This window comes from Labeo rohita, chromosome 20 (assembly GCF_022985175.1).
Source record: "Labeo rohita strain BAU-BD-2019 chromosome 20, IGBB_LRoh.1.0, whole genome shotgun sequence".
In the NCBI taxonomy this organism is placed as follows: domain Eukaryota; kingdom Metazoa; phylum Chordata; class Actinopteri; order Cypriniformes; family Cyprinidae; genus Labeo; species Labeo rohita.
This window is the reverse complement of record NC_066888.1, coordinates 19,466,385-19,491,364: the sequence shown is the minus strand read 5'-3', so window position 1 is coordinate 19,491,364 and position 24,980 is coordinate 19,466,385. Positions and strand designations below refer to the sequence as shown.

The 24,980-nt window shown below is 32.1% G+C and overlaps 1 long non-coding RNA gene across 1 annotated transcript in view; it reads right to left on the bottom strand.

Annotated features, from left to right (window-relative positions):
* The window catches only part of LOC127182853 (uncharacterized), a 35,364-nt gene extending 10,959 nt beyond the window's left edge, over positions 1-24,405 (bottom strand). Inside the window, exons 1-2 of the long non-coding RNA XR_007829965.1 lie at positions 24,260-24,405; positions 21,626-21,788 (exon numbers count right to left, since the gene is read on the bottom strand). This is a non-coding gene — a long non-coding RNA (uncharacterized LOC127182853). The remainder of the gene's footprint in view (positions 1-21,625; positions 21,789-24,259) is intronic.
* Positions 24,406-24,980: the final 575 nt, after the last annotated feature.

The following is a 24,980-nucleotide window of genomic DNA, read 5'->3' as shown; positions in this document are numbered from 1 at the left end:
TGTGATGGTGGATGGGATTAACAAATCATTTGCATGTCTTTAAAACTTTTTAACGCATGGAAAATGCAAATCTCTGGCTCATATTTAATGGCTGATATTCCTCTCTGACCTAAATAATGTATGTAATGCTCATGGGAGTAACTTATGACATATTGTTATGTAACTTCTGGCCTACTTTTGCCTCAACATGCAAATGACTGGTAATTAACAAGCTGCAGATTGGACAGATTTTTTTCTAAAGTACTACAGAGGGTTAGTTATTATTTTTTTATTTTTTTATTTTTTAAATTATTTTAGTGGCGCTGTTACTAGATTATTTCAGTAGTATTTATTTATTTATTTATTTATTTATTTATTCATTCATGTATTGGCAACAGTCCCCCATTTTCATTAAAAGCTACAGTATAGACTATTTTTCTGAAGTACATCGGAGAGAATCCACAGAATTTTATTTTTATTATTATTATTTATTTTATATTATATTATTTTGTTTTGTTTTATTTTGTTTTAATTCATTTTATTTTTATTTTACTGTCCGTAGATTATTTCTGTAATATTTTATTAATTTATTCATTCATTCATTACAATTATTTATTTATGAAAATAGATTAAATAGAATGGAAATTTAATTAAGCTGCAGTCTAGAGAGAAAATCTACAGAATTTTATTTTCTATTTTTTAGTAGATTATCTCATTAGTAATTGTAGAAAAAGTGGTGTTTTTATTCTTTTGTTGTTGTTGTTGTTCATTAAAAGCTACGTTCTAGACTATTTTTCTGAAGTATGTCGGACAGAATCTACAAAATTGTATTTTATTTTAATTAGTTTTATTTTATGATTGTATTTTATTTTAAAATAAAATTAAAAGCTAATCACATTCTAGACTATTTTTCTGAAATATTTCAGAGAGAATCTACAAAATTGTATTCTATTCTATTTTATTTTATTTTATTTTTATGATTGTATTTTATTTTAATTTATTGGCACTGTTAGTAGATTATTTCTGTAGTATATTTTATTTTGTTATTTTATTTTTTTATTTTTTTTTTTTTTTTTGGCACTGTTAGTAGATTATTTCTGTAGTATTTTATTTATTTAATTAGGTAAATAGATTAAATGTAATGAAAATTTATTAAACAAGCTGCAATCTAGACAGAGAAAATCTCTCTTTAGTAATTTAGAAAATTACTTCATTTTATTTTTATTCTATTTTATTTTAATTTGTTTTGTTTTTATTAATTAATTAATTAATTCTATTTTATATTATTTTATTTTATTTGCACTGTCAGTAGATTATTTCTGTAGAATTTCATTGTTTATTTATTAATTAAGGAATGGAAATTAAATTAACAAGGTGCAGTCAACAGAGAAAATAAACAGAATTTTATTTTTTAGTAGATTATCTATTTAGTAATTTAGAAAAAGTGGTGTTTTTTATTAATCTAAATGAACAGGTTTCATTTTACTTCAGAAAGAATCTACAGCATTGTATTTCATTTAATTCGTTTTATTGTTAAAATTCATTTAAAACCAATTTTCTAAGGTACTACAAAGAATCTACAGAATTTATTTGTTTACTTATTTTATTGTGTTCTTTTCAGTACTTTTTTTCTGTAGTATTTCAGAAAAAATGACTTTTTATTTAAAAAAAAAGTCTAAATTAACAAATGTAATTAAAAGCAGTCTAGTCTAAACAGCCTGTTTTTTTCTGCAATAGTACTGTAATAATAATCAACAGAATAAAATGTTTTATTTTATGTATTTATTTATTTTTTTGGTGACACTACATTCGGTGACTGGTACATTCCCTCTGTAGTAAGTAAAAAAAAAAAAAAAAATTGTTATTAGTCTTATTATTTAAAAAAATATTATTATGTAAATTAATCATTTTTATTTTGTTAAAACAGTGCTGCATTTATTATAATTTTAGTGGAACACAACACAATTACCGTCGAACTAACCTTATAATATGATTTGTTCAGTTACGCTAACCTACAATATTGCTGTGAAGTCCTATTAATTGGCTAATAAGAAAATTAAATACAATAAATGAGATTACACACCCAAAAGGTTCAAGTGCCTAATATGAAGCCCACAAAACAACTTGAACCCCTGAAGCAAGATCCAGATGTTTAACGAAGCAGAAACCTAGCCTGAGGTAATGGCCAGCTGTTGATAGTAGATACATTCTGATAGACAGAGTGTGAAAACAGAGAGGGGCGACTGGTCAGAATGGGCCTCTTTTCTTTTTTCCCCAGCTTCTGTAACAGATGGCTGGCCTGAGGTGTGGATTTTTGCAAAGCCTCTCTCTCTTTCCCTCACTCAACAGGATTGTTACATCTTCACAGCTAAAACCTCCTCAAAAATCCTTAAAACTGAAAAACAGCTCATTTTTGGCATCATGTTATATAGATAATTCAGTCTATTTAGTTCAAAAACATTACAGCAAACCCAAAACGTGTGTCAGTTGATTGCCATTCCACCTTTGATCCGTCCTGTAAAAGTTCAGCAAGTAATTAATGATACTGTGGCCCGTAGAAGGTCACACAAAACATGTCAGAGAGCCAAAGGCTTCCTACCGAGAGAAACTATATCACCTGCATCCCAGACATGAACCCAACCTAACCCCTTCTTCAGGGCTTTACTGCACACTAATAATCACCGGCATCAAAGGCACGCCGCCGCTCAGATTGTAATGTCTCTCTAATGACTTTTAAAGGGTCTTTTAATGCTTATTTTACTGTTACCTGTTGATGTTCAAACATGCTTCGTTTTTAAAACAGCATGTGCTGTTTTACAGGATGTGAAATGACAGGTTTTGAACTTCCCTTTCTGTTTTGGGTACTTATTCTGTGTGTTTGTGCGGGTCTGTTACAGGAAGAGTTTCTCTGAGGCCACAGCGGAGATCTAGGTGATGACAGGCATGATATCAGCTCAGAGGAAGTGCTGACGGATCCTGAGCTGGTCAGACATGAGGGCTTTCAGGATGAGGGCGAAGGCAAGTGAGATAAACCACCTGTTCTGGACAACTATCACGACACTGGCAGATTCACTATAAAAAGGTGCCACGGTCACAGAGAACAGATATAGACACTACAATGCAGATGTTCAGGGATCACTAAGATTTTTTAAAGCTGGATTGATCTAAAATTCTGCAAAAAGTTTCATTGTGAAATATTATTCTAATTTAAAATAAACATTTTCTATTTTAATATATTTTATTTTTATGGTAAAGCTGTTTTTTTTTTTTTTAGCAGTCATCACTTTAGTCTTCAGTGTCACATGATCCTTCAGCTGATTTGTTGCTTAAAAAGGGTCATCGGATGCAAAGTTCACTTTTACATGATGTTTGAACATTGTGTGTTGGCAGTGTATGTACAAATCTACCCTATAATGATAAAAATTTGCATTTAAAGAAACAGTCCCTCAGAATGGTTGATTTTTGCAGAGCTTATTCTGACAAGGTAAAAAGGGTGTTGTTTTACACAACTGTCGAGAATTTTTAACCAAAATATATTATAGACTTTTCATGAAGACCCTAAAGAATCATATCAACTTGTGGAAAATGGGCATCCGATGACACCTTTAAGAAACCTTTCTGTTTAAAACAATTGTGCTGCTTTATATTTGAAATTTAAATGCTTTTTATTGGGAAACCTTGATTCTTTTCAGGATACTTTGATGAGTAGAAAATTCAAAAGAACAGCATTTATATGAAACAGATTTTTATTTATTTATTTTTGAAGCAACATCTTACCTATCGCTTTTTGATGAATAAAAGTATTCATTTCTTTTAAAATGTGTTTTGTCATCATTTACTCACTCTCATATCATTTTGAACCTGTATGATTTGCTTTTTTTGTGTGAAACACATAACACTACCAGTTGAAAGTTTTTGAACCACAAGATTTTTAATGTTTTTTTTAATCTCTTTTGCTCATCAAGCCTGCATTTATTTTTTATTGCATTTATCCAAAATACAGCAAAAGCAGTAATATTGTGAAATATTTTTATTATTTATAATATTTATTCCTGTGATCAAAGGTAAATTGTCAGCATCATTACTCCAGTTTTCAGTGTCACATGATCATTCAGAAATCATTCTAATATGCTGATTTGCTGTTCAAGAAATATTTATTATTATTATTGTTATCAATATTTAAAACAGTTGAGTACATTTTTTTCTTTGATGAATCGAAAGGTCCAAAGATCAGCATTTATCTCAAATCAAAAGCTTTTGTAACATTTTACACTAAGGAAAGTATAGAAATTAATACTTTTATTTAGCAAGGATGCTTTAAATTGATCAAAAGTGATGATTTTTAGCAGCAAATCAGAATATTAGAATGATTTCTGAAGGATCATGTGACTAAAGTAATGATGCTAAAAATTCAGCTTTAAAATCTGAAAATTACTCACCCTCACGTCGTTCCAAACCTGTAAGACCTTTGTTCATCTTCGGAACACAAATTAAGATGTTTTTGATGAAATCCAAAAGCCTGCATAGACAGCAACACAAATACAACGTTCAAGACCCAGAAATGTAGTAAGGACATTATTAAAATGGTCCATATGACATCAGTGGTTCAACCTTAATTTTATGAAGCTATGAAGACGAGAGAAGAATTTGTTGTTGTTTTTGTTTTCTGTGTATGCAAAAACCATTCTTGTTGCTTCATAAAATTGCAGTGGAACCACTGATGTCACATGGACTATTTTAACAATGTCCTTACTAACATTCTGGGCCTTGAACATGTCAATTGTGTTACTGTCTATGCAGGGTCAGAAAGCTCTCATATTTCATCAAAAATATCTTAATTTGTGTTCTGAAGATGAATGGTCTCACAGGTTTGGAACGACATGAGAGTGAGTAATTAATGACAGAACTTACATTTTTGGGTGAACTATCCCTTTAAATTCACTGGGGACCAATGTTGTCTAATGGATTGAATCATTCTGCAAAATATCTTCTTTTGGATTCTGCAGAATAAAGATCTATCTACAGGTTTATAATAAAATGAGGGTGAGTAAGCAATGACAGCAAGTCCCCCAAATCTAGTTTCACAACAACAGGAAGACATTACCGAAGCAAAACAATTGATCTCAAATGGCACTGAATAAAACAACAAAGTGACCTTGTACCGGCCTATTTGCTCGACTCTAAAGTTATCTGATTTCAAAATCAAGTGATTATTTCATTTCCTGAGATAACTGCAGCGGTCTCACAAGCTCGTTAAAGTCTTTTCGTCATATGCTAATTTTGGAAAAGCAAACACAGTGGCTGGAGGGAAAGATCTATTGTTGCCAGACTAGAGCCTGTTCAAATGCAAGCAGTCGAAATAAAATGAACTGGTTTATTATCAACAGAATCTGGAATGTAAATGCAGAGTTCAAAGCACCGGCTATTTACACTAACATATTAGCATTATGCAGAGGCTCATCAAGTTAATGTCATCGTAAAATCTGTTTTATATATAACCGCAGTCTGCATTCGGTGTGAATAAACTGTCAGAAGACATGCCAGCAATAGAAACCAATGTTTATGCAAGAGATTCTGAGCTATTTTTAGGTTATCAGTATGCAAAATATAATGGGATAAGTGCCAGCTAGCTCTCAGTGTTCTAGGTCAAACGGGTAAATCGTCCAGATTTGTTGATGTTATCTCAAAACACACTTGAACAACCGTGGAGTGGCTCCTAAACTTTCTTGTCCAGGTCTCTGTCTGTCGCCATGAACTTTTATCTGATGGTCATGGCTCTTTGGCTATTTGCATTTGGTTCCTATTTGAACATTACAAGGCCACGAGGAGAACCGAGTCCATTATGTGAAGTTAGACGATTCGTGCACAGGAAATGAGGGTCCAATTATAGTGACCTCAGGGGGCAGCCGGGAGACTTAAGTAAAGAAATATGGAGGATAGAAAGAAAAAGAAAAAGGAAATATTAAAAAATTGTGCATGACTGTGCATGAGTGATATTGTGAGGGTGTTAATGTCTAGTATGTGCTTTTGTGTAGAACATGTTACTTCCAGTTGGTTTGCACATATAAGGGGGTTGAGAGGGGAAACAGCCAGTTCTCCTCTGCATGCCCTTTTCCAGATGGGACTGTGTCAAACCTGCTTCATAAAATCAAAGAGCAATTTAAGCAACGGTGTAAAAACTAGGTTGCTCCTCCTACAAGTCTGGGGCTAAACAGAAACTGCTTCATTATTTCTCTGCAGAGCTGATGATATTTATTAGGGGGAGTTTAATTGAAAGTCCAGACAGCTCTCTGATGGCTGGGGTTTTGAAGCTTGTTTATTAGGATAGGAAGTGATAGATACATAACATCATTCACGTATATCTGTAATATGATCTTTCAGCTTAATAACAGTATGACACAGAGGAGCCTTTGCTTTAAAAACAATTTATGTTAGTATATTAGGTGCAAGTGCAAGGTAAATACTTGGTGTTTTATTTTACTTTTATATTTTATATAGAACAGGCAAAATTATTTATACACTGCTAGTCAAAAGTTTTTGAACAGTAAGATTTTTAATGTTTTTTTTGTTTTTTTATTATTTGATCCAAAGTACAACAAAAACAGTAAAATTGTGAAATAGTTTTGCTTTTTAAAATAACTGTTTTTTATCTGAATATATTTTAAAATGTAATTTATTTCTGTGATCAAAGCTAAATTTTCAGCATCATTACTCGTCTAGTGTCACATGATCCTTCAGAAATCATTCTTATATGCTGATTTGCTGTTCAAGAAACATTTTGTATTATTATTAATATTCATATATAAAACGCTAAACTATTTTTCATGATTCTTTGATGAATAGAAAGATCCAAAGATCACCATTTATCTGAAATTAAACACTTTTGTAACATTATACACTATACCATTCAAAAGCTTAGAGTCAGTATAATTATTATAATTTTTTTTTTTTTTTTTTTTTAGATAAATGCTGCTCTTCTGAACTTTCTATTTATCAAATAAACCTAAAAAAACTTATATTCAGCTGTTTTCAACAATAATAATAATAAATGTTTTTTGAGCAGCAAATCAGATCATATCATATAACATGGTATTGCCTGCATAAAATATAAAAATATATTTTTTCCTTGTTGCACCTATTTTTATACATTTTTATGTTGCACAGCCAATTCTTTATATATAGATTTTTGCCCATTCGCTATAAAATATATAACTATTTTTCTCCTTCTTGTTGCACCTAATTTTACATTCCACTGGTAAATCCATCAGCACCCACATGGAAAAAAAAATCAACCATTTTTTTCTCCTCTGAATACCAGAAAATTCATTTTCCCCACTGCATTTCCAAACACATACTACAGATCTACTCCCTCTAGTCCCCCTGCTGAGCTGGTCCCCATTCTGCATTTGCATTACATCGCGTAGATCTCATCTCCGCCTTCACTTTTGTCTGCCACCTCCATCTAGACACATAATGAAATTGTCTCGCTTGTCTACCTGATTTAATGTTGTTTAACAATGCTCCAGTCAAAGACGAATGCTGAGAGAAGGGCGCTTGAGGTGAGAACTAAAAATGGAATCCGGTGCAGCCCTCACCAGGTTGACATAGGCCCTGATGTGCTGCATAGACGTCTTTAGTTAAATATGGTGGTAACAAGCCAACTGAGGAAGAGTTGAAAAATCAAGGTCTGCTGTGAAGGATTGGGAACTGTTGTTTAAATCCTGTATTTTTTGGTTTCCTAAAACGATCGCAACCGAATAATGTTTTGTTTTGTCCTCACACATGCATTCATATCTAACTAAAATACGAAGTTTCCTGCTTTCAGTGTCATCAAGACAACAAATATTCAGGGCAAAACAAACAGTATCAGAGTTATCTGATTACTGGATGAATGACTATAATCAGCCAGGGTGAATTAAAAACATACGTGGTGATGTGTAGTTCAACTCCTGAATGAATGACGAATAGTAGGTTATAGTATAATAGGAGACAAATGTGTCATTAAGTAGCACTATAAAGTGTCCTCCACTTGTTTGTGACACAGTTTTATAAGCTGCAGCTCTGATTGAGCGACTACACCCACACGCTTCCCTTTTCATTCACTCCAGGAAGCCTCTCCACCGTGTTTGTTTGGGTTACTGTAGAACCACACAGCCACATGACCCGAGGTCAGATTCAATCTCCGACTCTGATCCACCCTAGTCTTGCCCAAAATAGAGTCTAATAGTATTTGCATTCTGCCCAGACCCTGCTGTATGGGTCAGTGGTGCTGGATGCAGTGAACTGAACACTCCCTTCTGGCCTGGACATTTAACAGCGCTTAGAATTTGCATTGGGATCCTATTGTGATCCAGATTTGTGCTATTGTAAAGGGGGAAAGTCAATAGGAGGGACATTCACACACGGCAGAGATCAATAGACCTATTATTCTCGTGGCCGCTTGCTTCACCGGCTAACGTCTCAGTTGTTGGATAAATTCAGATTACAGAAAAAAAAAACCGGAATGCAGCTGTCTAGTATGAACTTTTATATTTTCAAAAGATTTTGAAAATTGCCTGCAAATATTTGCATGATGTTGAGTGGTTCCTTAAAGGGATAGCTCACCCAGAAATGAAAACTCTGTCTTTGATTTCTCACCCTCATGTCGTTCCAAACCTTCGTTCATCTTTGAAACACAAATTCAGATATTTTTAATGAAATCTGAGAGCTTTCTGACCCTGCATAGACAGCAATGCAACACGGCCCAGAAAGGTAGTAAGGACATCATTAAAATAGTCCATGTGACATTGGTGGTTCAACCTTAATGTTATGAAGCTACAAGAATACTTTTTGTGCACAAAAAATACAGAAATAACAACTTTATTCGGAAGTTTCTTCACTTCCGTGTCAGTCTTTGACACACATACGTTCTTCTGCTTGTAAACAAGGTGCAGTGCAAAAATGTCACTTTTGGTCAATTTAGTGCATTCTTTGCTAAATCTAAGTCTTAATTTCTTTTTTAAAAAATCATACTGACCTCAGACTGATAGAGTATGTTTTTTTTTCAGAAGATTTGACCGATTCTATCTTTTTTTTTTTTTAGTCAACATGAAAATGTAACTACAACATGGTTCAAATAATTTTTTATTTATTTACCCCCTAGTTTAAGTAAATTCTATTCCAAGTGCACCACATATGAAGTTGTCAACATGATATAAATGTTTAACAAATCTTTGCAGAAGCAATGCATAAACTACAATGACATCTTGTACAAACTTGTCTTATACATATTATATGTTCAGAAATAATAGGAGGAAAATGCTTTTAAAAAATCTAAAAAGTCAAGGTAATTCAAATTCAAAATGACTTAAGGTTACTATGAACTATGAATGTTCTGTAAAAACAATGAACAGCAGCTTTCAGCCTGTCACCATGATGCAAACATGAAATATCAGACATACAGTAGTAGTTCTTCACGGGTTTTTTATTCGATTGTGCTGCTTTTCCATTGTTTTTTCTATGTAAACATGGACGCGTTTGACTGTTCCACTCGCATCTCTACCAGCATCTCATGCATGTAATATAATGTATAAAAATGTGGCGCTCAAGTTAAAAGAAGTTCACTCTTCTTGCATGTTTTTCCTATTCCACTGCCCGTGTCACATCTTTGTCAACACAAAAGCGCATTCTGTGTACAAGGCACCTAACGATATGAGCATGTCACACATAAGTGGTTAATTGCCTGCTCCAGCAGGCAGTTGGATCGTTCTTTTCTCTTTACTGTTATCCTTGGCATATCGTCGAAGTGTCTAATTCTAATGTTTAGTAATAATTTAATAATTTATAATGTGTCCATGCAGTTACATTGAATGGGGATTGAGTCGTTCAAGCTTTAAAAGTAATGTTTCATCACCTTGGAATTACAAGGTTCTATCTGTCGTTTTTGTCAAAATTGAGTTATTCAACTTTCACTTATTTCAAAATTTATTTATTTACTTATTTACATTATGTGATATTTCTTTTGTAAGCTGTGTACATTTTCGGCCTTTTTTTTCAGAAAAATCTACAGAAGTCCATGGAACCTAAAAACTTTGAAGCTCAATATCTCAAAACTGCTCAGAATGCAGATAGAACCTTGTAATTCCAAGGTGGCAATTTGTTTATTAATTAACTTCACAGGAAATTTGATTGACAGGTAATCTGACCAATCTTAATGCCAAATCTGCCATTTTTGTTCGGCAAACAAACCAAACAGGAGAGTAGATTAACATTGGTGTACTTGAAAAATGCTGTGTATTGAGGTCTTTCTTTAAAACAAGATACCTTCTGATGTTTGTTCATGTTTATTTTATGCTATAATAACTAGTAAAGATGAAAAGATGATTGGTTCATGTGCCACTTGAATTGAGGCACTACAGCGATCTGTCACAACACATTAAAGAGCAACAAAATGGTTTTTATTGTTTAAATTTCTTTAAAAAATGTCAAAATTTGAAAGCTGAGACTTTGTTTTATATCTAAACCAACCTGCTCTGTCTTGTCTGTCTGTGCATTGTCAGTTTGCTCTTTGCTCCGTGATAAAATTATATGTGGCATCCCCATTCATTGAAATCGTACAAAAAAGAGTAATTATTAATATATGTAAACCTGGACCAAAAATACATTGTGTGGGTCAGATTTACTGATGTTTCTTTTATGCCAAAAATCATTAGAATATTAAGTAAAGATCATGTTCCATTAAGATATTTTGTCAATTTTCTACCATAAATATATCAAATCTTAATTTTTGATTAGTAATATGCATTGCTAAGAACTTCATTTGGACAACTTTAAAGGTGATTTTCTCAATATTTTGATTTTTTGCACCCCCAGATTCCAGATTTTCAAATAGTTGTTTCTCGGCCAAATATTGTCCTAACAAACCATACATCAGTGGAAAGCTCATTGATATATATATTAATAAACATCTTCAAAATTTCTCCTTCAATGTTCTACAGAAGAAAGTACAGGTTTGGAACAAAATAAGGGTGAGTAAATGATGGCAGAATTTTTCTATTACACCAAAGGTGTCGGACTGCCCCGTAAGCACTAAAAATTGGAACTCATTTATTAGAATCAATTCCAACCAAAATGGAAACACTTGAGCGTCCTCTCCCCTCTGTCATTCTCTCTTCTCAGACTGGGTGCAGCTGTGGACCTCTTCACCTCAGCCTGGCACTCGAGGTCTGCACCCCTGCACGACGAACAATGGAGGTATTAGAAGGCCCTGTTAAGCTGCAGCCCTCTTCAAACAGGCAGCCAGCATGGTACCAGATCCAAGCCCTCAGCAGCTGTGCTAACCCCCATTCACTTCACTGACAGAAATCCCCGCTCTCCATCCCAAAGACTGCTTAATGCAGGGCTCTCTCAAGTGAAAAGAGTGTTTCTTATGTCTTTATTATCTCAGAAAAAGGACACACAAATTCTTTTTGTGCCAATACACTTTCATTTGCCAAAGGCAAGCAGTCTCATTTTTTCTGAAAAGGGTATCAAAGAGAGAAAGGGGGTTTTATAACAAGCCTGTAGCAGAGCGAGCAGGTCTCGTAGCCTGAAACGTCTTATGTTTCACTGCCTCTTTTCCTGGTATCTGACGCTGGGCTGCCCAGCCTCCATGGTAATTAGACTGAAAATCCTCCAGTCCCTGGCCCCTGCATAAAACTCTCTTTGATGGGGAACTTGATTTCCTCAACATTTCTTTTTTTCTCTCTTTTTTTTTTTTTTTTGGCTAAGTTGGCTTGTGCCCATATCAGTCATCCCCACCCCATTCCTTATTGGATTTTGACCTACTGTACCAACACACTTGTGACACTCTGCCCTGTGCTGGTACACAGAAACCAATTGGACATGCTCTATAAATCATCGCCCACATCCTTCTAGAGGAGAATGGAAAAATAAAATCGCAGGCAGGCCTGTAGCCCTGGGAGGAAGGAGGCACAACTGGAATGCATTCTGCCAAAGGAACAGGGGATATTAAATACATATCAGCAGCTGGAAGTGTTTAGATATGTAGAGGAAAGGTGTGTATGTATGCAGTGAACGGGAACAAGTTATAACAGATAAGGACTGCATTACATTAATCTTACTTAATATTATTATGCCAGAATGCAGAATGAGTTAGACGGCATGCATTGTAAAACCTCAAAAATATACTTTCAGATATAGTAAAAAAAAGAAAAGACAACAACTATATTTGTAATAGGGATGTTAATAAAGTATATACGCAACTTATTTTTCCTCAGATATTTTTATATATTTTCAGTCGAAATGTATTATATTTATATATAGCCCAAATCTTTGTTGAGTATAAATAATTAAATAAATAAATAACTGAATAAATAAATAATTTTATAAGTGTATATATTTTTAATTTTATAAATATATTGGTTATAATGTTTTTTGTTTTAAATTTTAAAACCTTTTTTTGTGCCATGTATATTGATATTTAATATAATATAATGTAATATTATATAATAATTATTTCATATGTTTATCGGTACATATATATTGTCAATCTAAATGTATTATATTTATAAAGCCCAAATCTATTATTCATCTTAAATAATAATAATAATAATAATAATAATAATAAAATTATGGATGTATATATTTTTAAATAAAAAAAAAAGATTTGTGATATTATTTTGCCCTATATTTATTTATATTGATTTTTGTATTACTCAAATGTATACCATAAACACCACACACAAATATAATATAATATAATATAATATAATATAATATAATATAATATAATATAATATAATATAATATAATATAGTATAATCATTATTATTTTAGATGTTTATTAGTACATATATCTTAGTACACATTAGTATATTATTAATACATGTTAGTTTATATAGTCCAAATCTATTGTTCAGCTAAATAAATAAATAAATAAATAAATAAATAAATAAATGTAGATGTTTTTCATTTTTAAAAATATATTGGTGATATTATTTTGCCATATATATATAGATAATTATATTGCCTAAATCTATTTTTAAACACTATGCACACACAAATATATAATAATATAATATATTATCATATAATATAATATAATATAATATAATAACTATTTCAGATGTTTAATAGTATATATATATATTCTCAGTCTAAATGTAAACATTTTAAAACAATGCTAAATGTAATCTTCAGCAAATCTCAAAAAAATCATGTTGTACATTATACTGTGTGTGTGTTGGCTATGATTGATTTTAGTTTATATTTACATTTATGCATTTGGCAGGCACTTTTATCCAAAGTGACTTACACTGCATTCAATATACATATTTACCTTTTATCAGTTCTTCTTCCATGGGATTCAAACCCAAAAACCTTGGCATTGCTATTGCAATTTTTAAGCAACAGGCTTAGATTTTAGATTCCAAAAATAAGCAGAGAATCTCAGACATGCACTTGAGAAATCCCTTTCACATAACGGTCCGCATTCCATTGGAGAAACCTCACCATTTCATTTTACCTTTCTGCAGCTCGCTGGGGCAAGGAGGATGTTTGAGCCCAGCATGACCTGGCATGTAGGAATGATTTTTATTGGGACAGTTTTCAGGCATTGAGCCCAGTAGACGGTTAACTGTTTTAGCATACACAAAAAAGCTTTTGAATATCGTCGAACCGCTGCTCTCATCAGCCGCTGAAGGAGTTCACCTTGAAAAGATCCCTTTCGCTCCTCGTTCTTTCCACTCCATTTTGGATTCTCTGATGTGTAAATCTGAATACAGGATGTAGCCATAAACCTCTGACTCTCACGACCGCGCTTGCAAATTTCAGCTATCAAAACCGAAAACTCTTTTTCGCTATTGAATCTGAACTTCCAAACAACCGAGACGTGATCGGCAAGGGCTCTTCTGCCTTTTCATCTTCAAAGGCACGCTATTAATAATGTCCATAAATAATAACAGGTTGCCAGGAGTATGACGTGGATGAGAATGTCACAGTATCTGCCCCCGGACACTTTGTCTATCTAAGAGAGCACGGCGAATAAAGCCTCAACTCATTCATCACTAAACGGCACATGGATAAAATATAATAGAATCCATCCAGTTATGCAGTACATTTTCATGGTCCCTATTATTTATTTATTTTATTTATTTATCTTAAAATACACAATAAAGTGAACACAGAGGTGAATTTTATGTTGTTACCATGGTGAAGATATTGCCATTTTTTGTCATGTGCTTAGGTGCTATTCACTTCTTCACTATTACTATTCTAAAATGAAAAGCAAGTTATTGAAAGATTTTTTTTTTTTTTTCTCTCAATTCAAAAACTTTTAAATGCGTTTACTCTTTTAAGAAAATGTAGAAAGAAAATGTAGGAAATGTAGGAAGAAAAATGTAATTGTGACTTTTTATCTCACAATTCAGACCTTTTTTCTCAGAATTTCCAGTTTATATCACGCAGTTCTGACAATTGTGACTTATAATGTCAGAATTGCGAGTTTATGTGTCACAATTCTGACTTTTTATTGCAATTGCGAGTTATAAACTCAGAATTGCAAGACAAACAATTGCGAGTTATAATGTGCAGAATTATGAACTCGCAATTCTGACTTTTTCTTGCAATTGTAAGTTATAAAGTCAGAATTGCGAGATATGAACTCACAATTCTGACTTTATTCTCAGAATTGAGTGATATAAACTTGCAGTTGTGAGTTATAAAGTCAGAATTGCAAGACAAAGAATTGCAAGTAATAATGTCAGAATTGTGAGATATAAACTCACAATTCTGACTTTTTCTTGCAATTGCGAGTTATAAAGTCAGAATTACGAGTTTATGTTTTGCAGTTCTGACTTCTTCACGCAATTGTGTGATATAAACTTATAATTGCAAATTAAAAAGTCAGAATTGCGAGACAAACTCACAATTCTGACTTTTTCTTAGAATTATGAGTTTATATCTTGCAATTGTGACTTTTTGTTGGGTTTATATTTCACAATTCTTAGAACATATCAGTCTTTTTTTCCCCTCAGAATTGGACTTTATAACTCACAACCTACATTTCTGGAAAAAAAATGTCTGAATTGCAAGATGTAAAATTGCAATTTCAAGAAAAAAAGTCAGAATTGTAAGATACAAACTCGCATTTAAAAAAAAAAAAAAAAGAACTGCGAGTTTGTATCACACAATTCTGAGAAAAAAGTCAGAATTGTGAGATAAAAAGTAGCAATAACCGATTTTTGTACTTTATTTAGCGGTGAAAATGGGCTATGAATCCATATTCAGCACAGAAAATGAATAAAGCATTCTATGGAGCTACTAAAAGGACAAGGTTAACCGCTTGCAGATCCTGAGCACCAGTGACAAACATCTAATCTAGTAAAATGTGTGGTAAATACTGCTACTCCGTAGTATAACTTACACAGAGTATGTGTGATCACGAATCTCGAAAGTGAAAGTAAAAAGCGAGCACATATTCAAAATTGGCCCGCATATTAATAGTGGCTCCCTGATGCCCGCCGTTTATATACAGTATCATCTCCTGTTTTTTCACTCCTGTTAGTTCACGTCATTTCCTTTCCAAACGCAGTATTCAGATTTGGTGGGTTGCGGAAGGTGGGGGGAGCATTCACGATGCCGGCTTAACATTGTGATGTCTGTCAGTCATCGGCGATGAACGATGTTATCGTCTGACGGCCCAACCCTACTGCATAACAGGAATGACCTATTGATAGTTTTACTAATAAAGAGAATTGAGTGGAATCTGTCATTTGACTAGCATTCTTGATAAAGAATCTTCCAAGAAAATGATTAAAATAGGGTTTATGCCATACTGGAGAAGTTAGGTCTCCAGGAATAGTCTTTCTAGGAATGTCAATGTCAAGTCAAGCTATTTTGCAGAATTTCTTCTGCATCTCTCCTTCTGCCCCACTTTACTGGGATCTGTCACTGCAATCGGTTGAGTTTCTGGCACTGTTCATCTCCAGTGTAATAAATTAAGAAACTGTGCCCAAGTTGCCACTGTGCAATTAATTGGCACTAATAGGTTTGTGAATAATATGAGTCTGAATATTGTACTCTAACTGCCGCTCGCATTTTTCCCTCTTTAGAAATTATAAAAGCGCTCCCCTCCCCTCCCTTCTTTCTTTCTGTGCACATGAAAAATGTAGACATGTAAGTGTGGATGACCTGGGGAAATTACTGGTGTGCTTCACACGAACATGCTAGATTCCCATCTATCTCTTCTCCTCCACTATTAGACACTTAATCTGTCATCATGTCAGTTTTTTTTTTTTTCTCTCATAGCAAGATCACTTGACACACAGCAGATTTTACCAGTGTAAGATCAGATATGTGGGATGAAATGATAGCTTAACATATTGTGGTGCAGGGCTGTCACCACAACAACCACAATGACATACTGCTGGGTGAATTTGAGCTGATGTCACGTAGTACTTTTGGTTTCCAGCGTTGACATTTAAGAAAATACTGTTGTTTTTCACACTTTAAATATTTTTGATATTTTTATATTTTATAAAATGTAACTAGTTAGGATTAAACACTTTATTTTAAACTATATTTAATATAGTAAAATTTGTGAATGTAATTTGAAAGCAATTTTATATTTTTTTATATTTCATATATAGTTTTTATATTTCTAAAAAGAATTGTATTTATATTTTTATTAAAAAAATAATATTTATTATATAGTGAAATTTGTAAATATAACATGAAACAGTTTTATGTAACGTAACAGCTTGTATATTATGTTTCATATTCTTATGAAAACTTACATTGCAAATTACATTGCAATAATGTTTGAATAATTATATTTATATATTAAATAATCTATTAAATCATTTTAAATATTTAATATATAGTGACATTTGTAAATGTCACATGAAAGCAGTTCTATATATTTTATATTTGTTTTTTTAAATTTGTAAGTCACATAAATAGTTTTATATATTTTTATAATTTGTATACAATGTAAACTATTACATTTAAATAAAATATATTTTAATATATAATGAAAACTGTAAATGCAACATAGGATGATTTTTTTATATTTCATATTTAGCTTTTATTTTTTTTTTAATAAGTAATAACATAACTCATTTAAATAGTATAATTTAATTAGTAATAGAGAAATTTGTAAATTAACAGTAGAAGATTTTATGTATTTTATATTGTTTATATTTTTGATAAATGTTAATAATTAAATGTAAATAATTTAATTATGTATATGCAATTTCTAAAATGTAACGAAGGCTGTTGTATATAATTTTATATTTTTATTAAATGTACTGTATATCATCACATTTAAATAATTTAATTGAACTAATTTAAAAATGTATTATACAGTGAAATTTGTAAATGTAACATTTTGTTATATATTTTTCATATTTTTATGAAAACTTAAATAATTACATTTAAATATTTTTAAATAATTATATTTACATATATTAATAAATAACTGTAAATATTTAATATATAGCGAAATTTGTAAATGTCACATGAAAGCAGTTTTATATATTATATATATTTTTACATTTGTAAATGTCATATAAAAGCAGTTTTAAATATTTTATATATTTTTATTTTTTAAAATGTCACATAAAAACAGTTTTTATTTTTTTTTATTTGTAAATGACACATGAAAACAGTTTATATATATATTTTTAATTTGTAAATGGCACATAAAAGCAGTTTCATATATTTTATTTATTTTTATATTTGTAAATATCACATTAAAGCAATTTTCATATATTTTAGAAATTTGTAAATATCACATGAAAGCAGTTTTATATATTTTATATATTTTAGAAATTTGTAAATGTCACATGAAAGCCGTTTTATATATTATATATATTTTTACATTTGTAAATGTCACTTTAAAGCAATTTTATATATTGTATATATATATATATATATATATATTTAAATTTGTAAGTATCACATCAAAAGTTGTATATATTTTATATATTTTTGATATCTGTAAATGTCACATGAAAACAGTTTTATATATATATATATATATATTTTTTTTTTTTTTAATTTGTAAATGTCACATAAAAAGAGTTTTTATATATTTTAGAATTTTTTTTAAATGTCACATGAGCGCAGTTTTATATATTTTATATATTTTTGAAATCTGTAAATGTCACATGAGAGCAGTTTAATATGTCATATATTTTTTTATATTTTATAAAATGTAAATAATTACATTTAAATAAAATATATTTTAATATATTGTGAAATAATTTATAAATGTAACATGAAAACAGAACACAAAATTGTAACAAAAAAATTAAATATCAGGGGAAAAAACACTTTTTATATTAAGTACATAGACATTTTACATGTGCCTACATGTTACAGAGCAAGACCAGAGACATCTAGGCCTTGTTTACACTTCGTTTTAACACCATTCTCAGGTGAGCCGTTCACAAGTCATCAGGTGAGACAGACCATTCACACCTGGTATTACCATGTGACTCAAAAGCATCTCCTGTAACCACTTGGGATCAGATTTCATCACGGGGATTTCATGAGCGCGTACATCACATGCTATGTCAGTGTGCTAAAACAAGTTGATAAAACACGAAATGCCAGCACAAAACGTTTTGGGCCTCGTTTTACCGCTGTCCACCGATCAGATCACCCAAGACGGATGTTAATGCCAGGTGTAAACGGGGCCCTAGAGCTCCAGGAGTCAGTGTGCCTAATCAGAGTCAACGTGCCCACCTCCCCACCCCCTAAATGTAATGGGCTAGATTAATCCCTGCCTCTCTGCCTGTACTGAGGGGTAGCAGGGGCTTTGCCTTATAATAGCGGCCATCCATCATTGATGTGTGCGCTTCCTGTCAATAGATGTGAGGGAATACTACTATCTTCACACCTAAAGATAACACTGAGAGCGCAGAGGGAAAAACAAGACATGTTTCTTAAATGTTCTGAGAAGAATAAAGACATACTGAACGTTCTCAAAATAGAAGGAAAGCACAGGATGCGGCTCGTATGAATGCGTAGTGTTTTATTGCCTATGTCTTGTGTTTCTGAAAATGAAAAGGAGGATTATTTTGCTGAGAATTGAATGCACTTTAGAAATAATACAGAGTAAGCAGCCGTGGAACAACTGGGGCCAATTTAGTTCCCAGAAAGGCTTTTTCGTTTAAAAACATCTGTCACAAAGGTGTACTGAAAAATACAGTTTTTTTTTAAAGTCTGGGAAACAGGAAATGAGATTAAGGGCCTTCTAAATATAAATCGTATAAATATAAAAGATCCTAGCTCTTCCACAGCATATAAGGTTTCAGGAAAAGGAGGCTGTGTTTTTCTAGAAATACTTGATATTCTGAGCAAACGCGTGGAACTATATACAGTATTTCATTTTGTGACATTGACTTGCTATGTCATTCTGGCAGAACCTCCTTTCCTCATAAATAAATGTGAGGCTGTTGAGATTATGTGATAAGACAGAATGACTGACATTTGTAGAATATAGAGGGGGAAGACACTTAAAAGGCAAAGGAAGATCTTTGATATGGAGTGGTGGAAAATAGCGATCTATATGTGCATATTTTAAGGTCATGCATAGAATATCTACCACCAGACCTATATTCATATTCCTTTATCTGGAAATGCCAAACAAACTATTATTTAATTATAATTGGGGAAGTAACAAATGCAAATTTAATTTGATCCGGAGGATACACATTATTGAGAATGTCTGAATGAAATTTACTTTTATTCTGAAGGTAGAGTGGAGGGCAAAATTGTATTACTTCTTGCTGTCAACATGGCTTTTTTTACATTTACGTTCTTCAAGCCATCTGTGAGGTTGCACCTTTATTTTTATGAGATGAACAAAAACTCTACAGTTTAAAAGTTTGAGGTCTGTAATATTTTTTAATGTTTTTGAACGAAGTCTCTTCCACCACTGAAATAAAAAATTAAAAATGTAATTGGCACTTTTCATCTCACAATTCTGACTTTTTCTCTCAATTGTGAGTTTACATCTAAACTCACATTTGATTTAAACTCACATTTGCAAATTATAAAGCCAGAATTGCAAGTTAAGTCAGAATTGTGAGATAAAAAAGCTGCAATTCTGAGAATGTTTTTTTTTCCCTCAGAACTGGACTTTATAACTCCCAATTCTGACTTTTATCTTAGAATTGTAAGATATAAATTTACATTTGTGATAAAGTCAGAATTGAGATTCTCGAAATTCTATCTCGCAATTCTAACTTTTTTTTTTTTAGAAATTATTAGCTATAAATTCAAAATTGCAATTAAAAAAAAAAAATCAGAATTGGGAGATACATACTTGAATTTGCAAAAAAATAAGTTAAAATTGTGATATAAACTCGTAGTTCTGACTTTATATCTCATTATTCTAACTTTATAGCTCAAAATTGTGAGTTTATATTTTGCAATTCTGACTTCATAACTCAAAATTGGAAGGCTATATCCCACAATTCTAACTATAAATCTCACTATTCTGACTTTATAACTCAAAATTGTATTTATATATGACAATTCTGACTTTATAACTGACAATTGCGAGTTTTTATCTTGCAATTCTGACTTTTTTCTCTGAATTGAGATATAAACTCAGAATTCTGACTTTATAACTCAAAATTGTGAGTTTATATATTGTAATTCTAACTTTTTTCTCAGAATTGTGTGCTATAAACTCGCAATTGCGATAAAAAGTCAGAATTGGGAGATACAAACTTGAATTTGAGAAAAATAAGTCAAAATTGTAAGATGTAAACTCACAATTCTGACTTTATATCTCATTATTCTAACTTTATAACTCAAAATGGTGAGTTTATATCTTGCAATTCTGACTTCAAAAAGTGGAAGTTTATACCCCCCAAATTCTGACTATAAATCTCACTATTCTGACTTTACAACTCAAAATTGTATCTATATTTCACAATTCGGACTTCATAACTCCCAATTGCAAGTTTTTATCTCGCAATTCTGACTTTTTCTCTGAATTGTGAGATATAAACTCAGAATTCTGACTTTATAACTCAAAATGGTGAGTTTATATCTTGCAATTCTGACTTCATAACTCAAAATTGGAAGTTTATACCCCCAAATTCTGACTATAAATCTCGTTATTCTGACTTTATAACTCAAAACTGACAAAAAGTCGCCTTTTTTTCAGAAAAGTCACAATTTTTCTTTAATAAGTATGACTTTTTTTGTGACTTTTTTTAAATTCAGTGACAGAAATTGGCTTCCATACTTAAGGCTGCATTTATTTGAACAAAAATACACAAAGCAGCAATACTGTATATTCCTGTGATAACAAAGCTGAATTTTCAGCTGCTGTCTTCAGTGTCACATGATTCTTCAGAAATGATTTTAGTGATTTTTATTATTGAATGTTGAAAAGTTCAAAAGTTCAAATAAACAGCATTTATTTGAAATAGAATTATTTTGTAAATTATAAATGTCTTTAATGGCACTTCTGATCAGCTGAATAAAATTACTTACTGACCCTAAACCTTTGAATGGTAATGTACAGATTCGGCTGTTTTATGTACACACAAACACTGACATAACAATGCTGGGTAGATGTGCAGCAGGAAAAAAAAATATTGTGATTTCAGCTAAATCCCATAAAAAGAAGAGCAAAGAGCACCTCAGTGTAATGCATTCTCTTTGCTTGGGTAGATTTGCAGCAGGCAGCCTCCTAGCACCTCAGAGCTGCGTCTCAGTCAGGTTCATCAGGTTCATTTCAGGCTCATTAGGGCCAGTTGATGGGAGCATGGCTCTTTGGGCGTGGGGGTTGAACTTAGAGGTGCCTGTAGAAAGAGAACGACACATCTTTCAGAATACTGTGTACTTGAGTAGAGGACTGTAATGGCCCCTGAGGACATAAGGTCTGATGACCAATGATGTGTAATTTAGTAGTTATAGGCTATGATCCTTTCAGACCTGATTTTTTAAAAATAAAAAAGTTAATTGCTTTTTATCTCACAACTTTTTTTCTCTTAAATCTGGGTTTATATTTCACAGTTCTGAGTTTGTATAACGCAATTCTTTACTAGACATGAAGTTGTGATTGCCAGATATAAACTTAAAAAACAACAAGAGATATATACTGAGAAGTCAGAGGAAAAAAAAGTCTGTGAGATTTAAACCCGCAATTCTGACAAAAAATGTCAATTATGAAAACTCAGACTTGTGAGGAAAAAGTCAAAAATGTGAGATTCAAACTCACAATTCTGAGATAAAATGTCAAAATTAATGAAATATAAACTCAGAATTGTGAGTTGCAAACTCAGAATTGTGAGGAAAAAGTCAAAATTGTGAGATTTAAACTCAATTCTGAGATAAAATGTCAACTTATGAAATATAAATTCAGAGTTTTGAGATGTAAACTCGGAATTTTGAAGAAAAAAATTAAAATCGTGAGATTCAAACAAGCAATTCTGAGATACAATGTCAAAATTAATGAAATATAAACTCAGAATTGTGAGGAAAAAGTCAAAATTATGAGATTTAAACTCAATTTTGAGATAAAATTTTAACTTATGAAATATAAATTCAGAGTTCTGATATGTAAACTTGGAATTGTGAAGAAAAATCTAAATTGTGACATTCAAACTCACAATTCTGAGAAAAAATGTCAAATTATGAACTACAAACACAGAGTTGTGAGATGTAAACACATAATTGTGGAAAAAAATTCAAAATTGTGGGATTTAAACTCAATTCTGAAATAAAATGTTAACTTATGAAACATAAACTCAGAGTTGTGAGATGTAAACTTGGAATTGTGAGGAAAAAGTTCAAATTGAACAATTCAAACTCACAATTCTGAGATAAATTGTCAGATTATGAAATATAAACTCAGTTGTGAGATGTAAACACAACTGTAAGGAAAAAGTCAAAATTGTGAGATTTAAACTCAATTCTGAGATAAAATGTCAAAATATGAAATATAAACCCAAGAGTTGTAAGATGTAAACACAATCGTGAGAAAATTTCAGAACTGTGAGATTTTAACTCAATTCTGAGATAAAATGTCAAATTATGAAATATAAATTCAGAGTTCTGAGATGTAAACTCAGAATTGTGAAGAAAAAATCAATATGTGAGATTCAAACTCACAATTCTGAGATAAAATGTCAAAATTAATGAAATATAAACTCAGAATTGTGAGATTCAAAATTGCAATTGTGAGATAAAATGTCAAATTCTGAAATACAAACTCAAAGTTGTGAGTTGCAAACTCAGAATTGTGAGGAAAGGTCAAAACTGTAAGATTTAAACTCGATCCTGAGATAAAATGTCAAATTATGAAATATAAACTCAGAGTTGTGAGAAAAAAAAGTGATTATGGGATAAAAAGTAGCACTAAATTAAACTTGAGTTTTTTTTTTTTTTTTTTTTTTTTTTTTTGGTAAATGTATTCCAATAATCTTTCCTTTATTTACAACTTAAAAAAAAAAATCCCAGTGTATTTTGATATATTATGTCAACTTTTAATAATCCAATCAAAATCCTGATCTTTAAAATCAAGTCCTACCCTATATTTGTATAACTGAATACCACATTATGCTTATAAAGCACTGTGGAAGTGCAATTCTTGTTAACGTTAAAGTAAAACATGTTTAAAAATCAGCAGACAGCAGTGATAGTTGTGTGTATAATTGAGTGTGAAATTCACATCACTTTAAGACTGCATTTATGTGCTGCTTTGTAATCGAAAAGGGCTTTGTAATCATCGCATTATTCACTCCAACAGCCATGGGGAGCACGACTCCCTTGGTGTTTTTTAAAAAACGCAAGAAAAGAGCTCTTCACATTTCAGTCCAATTTTGCTAAATACTGTGTTTCAACGGCAATACCCCCCCCCAATCCCCTCGTACTCATTCGTGTGGCGTCTCACCGTTCATTAAACGGCGAGGGAGTGTGAGTGCTCTTAATGGATCTTGACGTGGTGCCTCAGATAAAGTGCAAGCTGTGGATCTTGTTACGTGCAGGTTGTTCTGAATAAGCCCACCTGCAACCTCAACTTTAGCCTTTCAGTGTTTGTCATGCTCGGGCTCAGCGCACCTCTCTCCCGCCGCACCAGGTAATTAACTGGAATGTCAACACGAGATGAACCGCTGTGAAATAATAGCTTCTTTTATCCAGGAGTCGTGATCATTATCTTTGTATTTTTTTTCTTTTCCTACCCATCTCCAGCACTGTCATCCACCCCTCAACCCCGGCCCCTCCTCACCATTGTCTTATTTGTTCACAATTGATGACATCCTCTACTTACCTTTAAATTAGTCTGCCCTCAGGATGAAGTGTTCTGAAGAGGCTTGCCGGGGAAAGGAGAACTTCAATTTTCAAGTAGCTGTGAGCAGTTTGCGAGTAAACCCGTGACAGCTTACTAATTCAGGGGTTTTCGGGAACAGCTGAAGTTTCAAGGTTGCACTGTAAAATTTCACAGAAAGAAGTGTCGGGTGTTAAGGAGGAAAACATAACTACTTGAAACCTTGTTTGAGCTGAAATGTTTGAGTTCACCTCATGTTGTTCCAAGCCTGTCTGACTTTCTTTCATGTAACACAAAAGGCATTCTTTTCCATGCAATTACAATAAATGGGGACTGAAGAATTTAAGCTAAAAAAGATGGAAATGCACCCATGCACGATATTTCAGGTCTTCTGAAGCTATATGAAAACTTTATGTGAGAAACAGTGTAATTGGTGTACACTCATGTAAAAACATTTTTCACTCAAAAACTTCCAATTACAAGAAATGATCTGACATGAATGATTCATGGATGTTAGTAACGAGGGTCTTTTCCTTAAAGGATTAGTTCACTCCTGAATTCAAATTTCTTGAGAATTTACTCACCATGATGTCATCCAAGATGTTCATGTCTTTCTTTCTTCAGTGGGAAAGAGATTTTTCTCCATATAGTGGATTTCAACGGGGATCAGCAGGTTAAAGGTCCAAACTGCAGTTTCAGTGCAGCTTCAAAGTGCTCTACACTA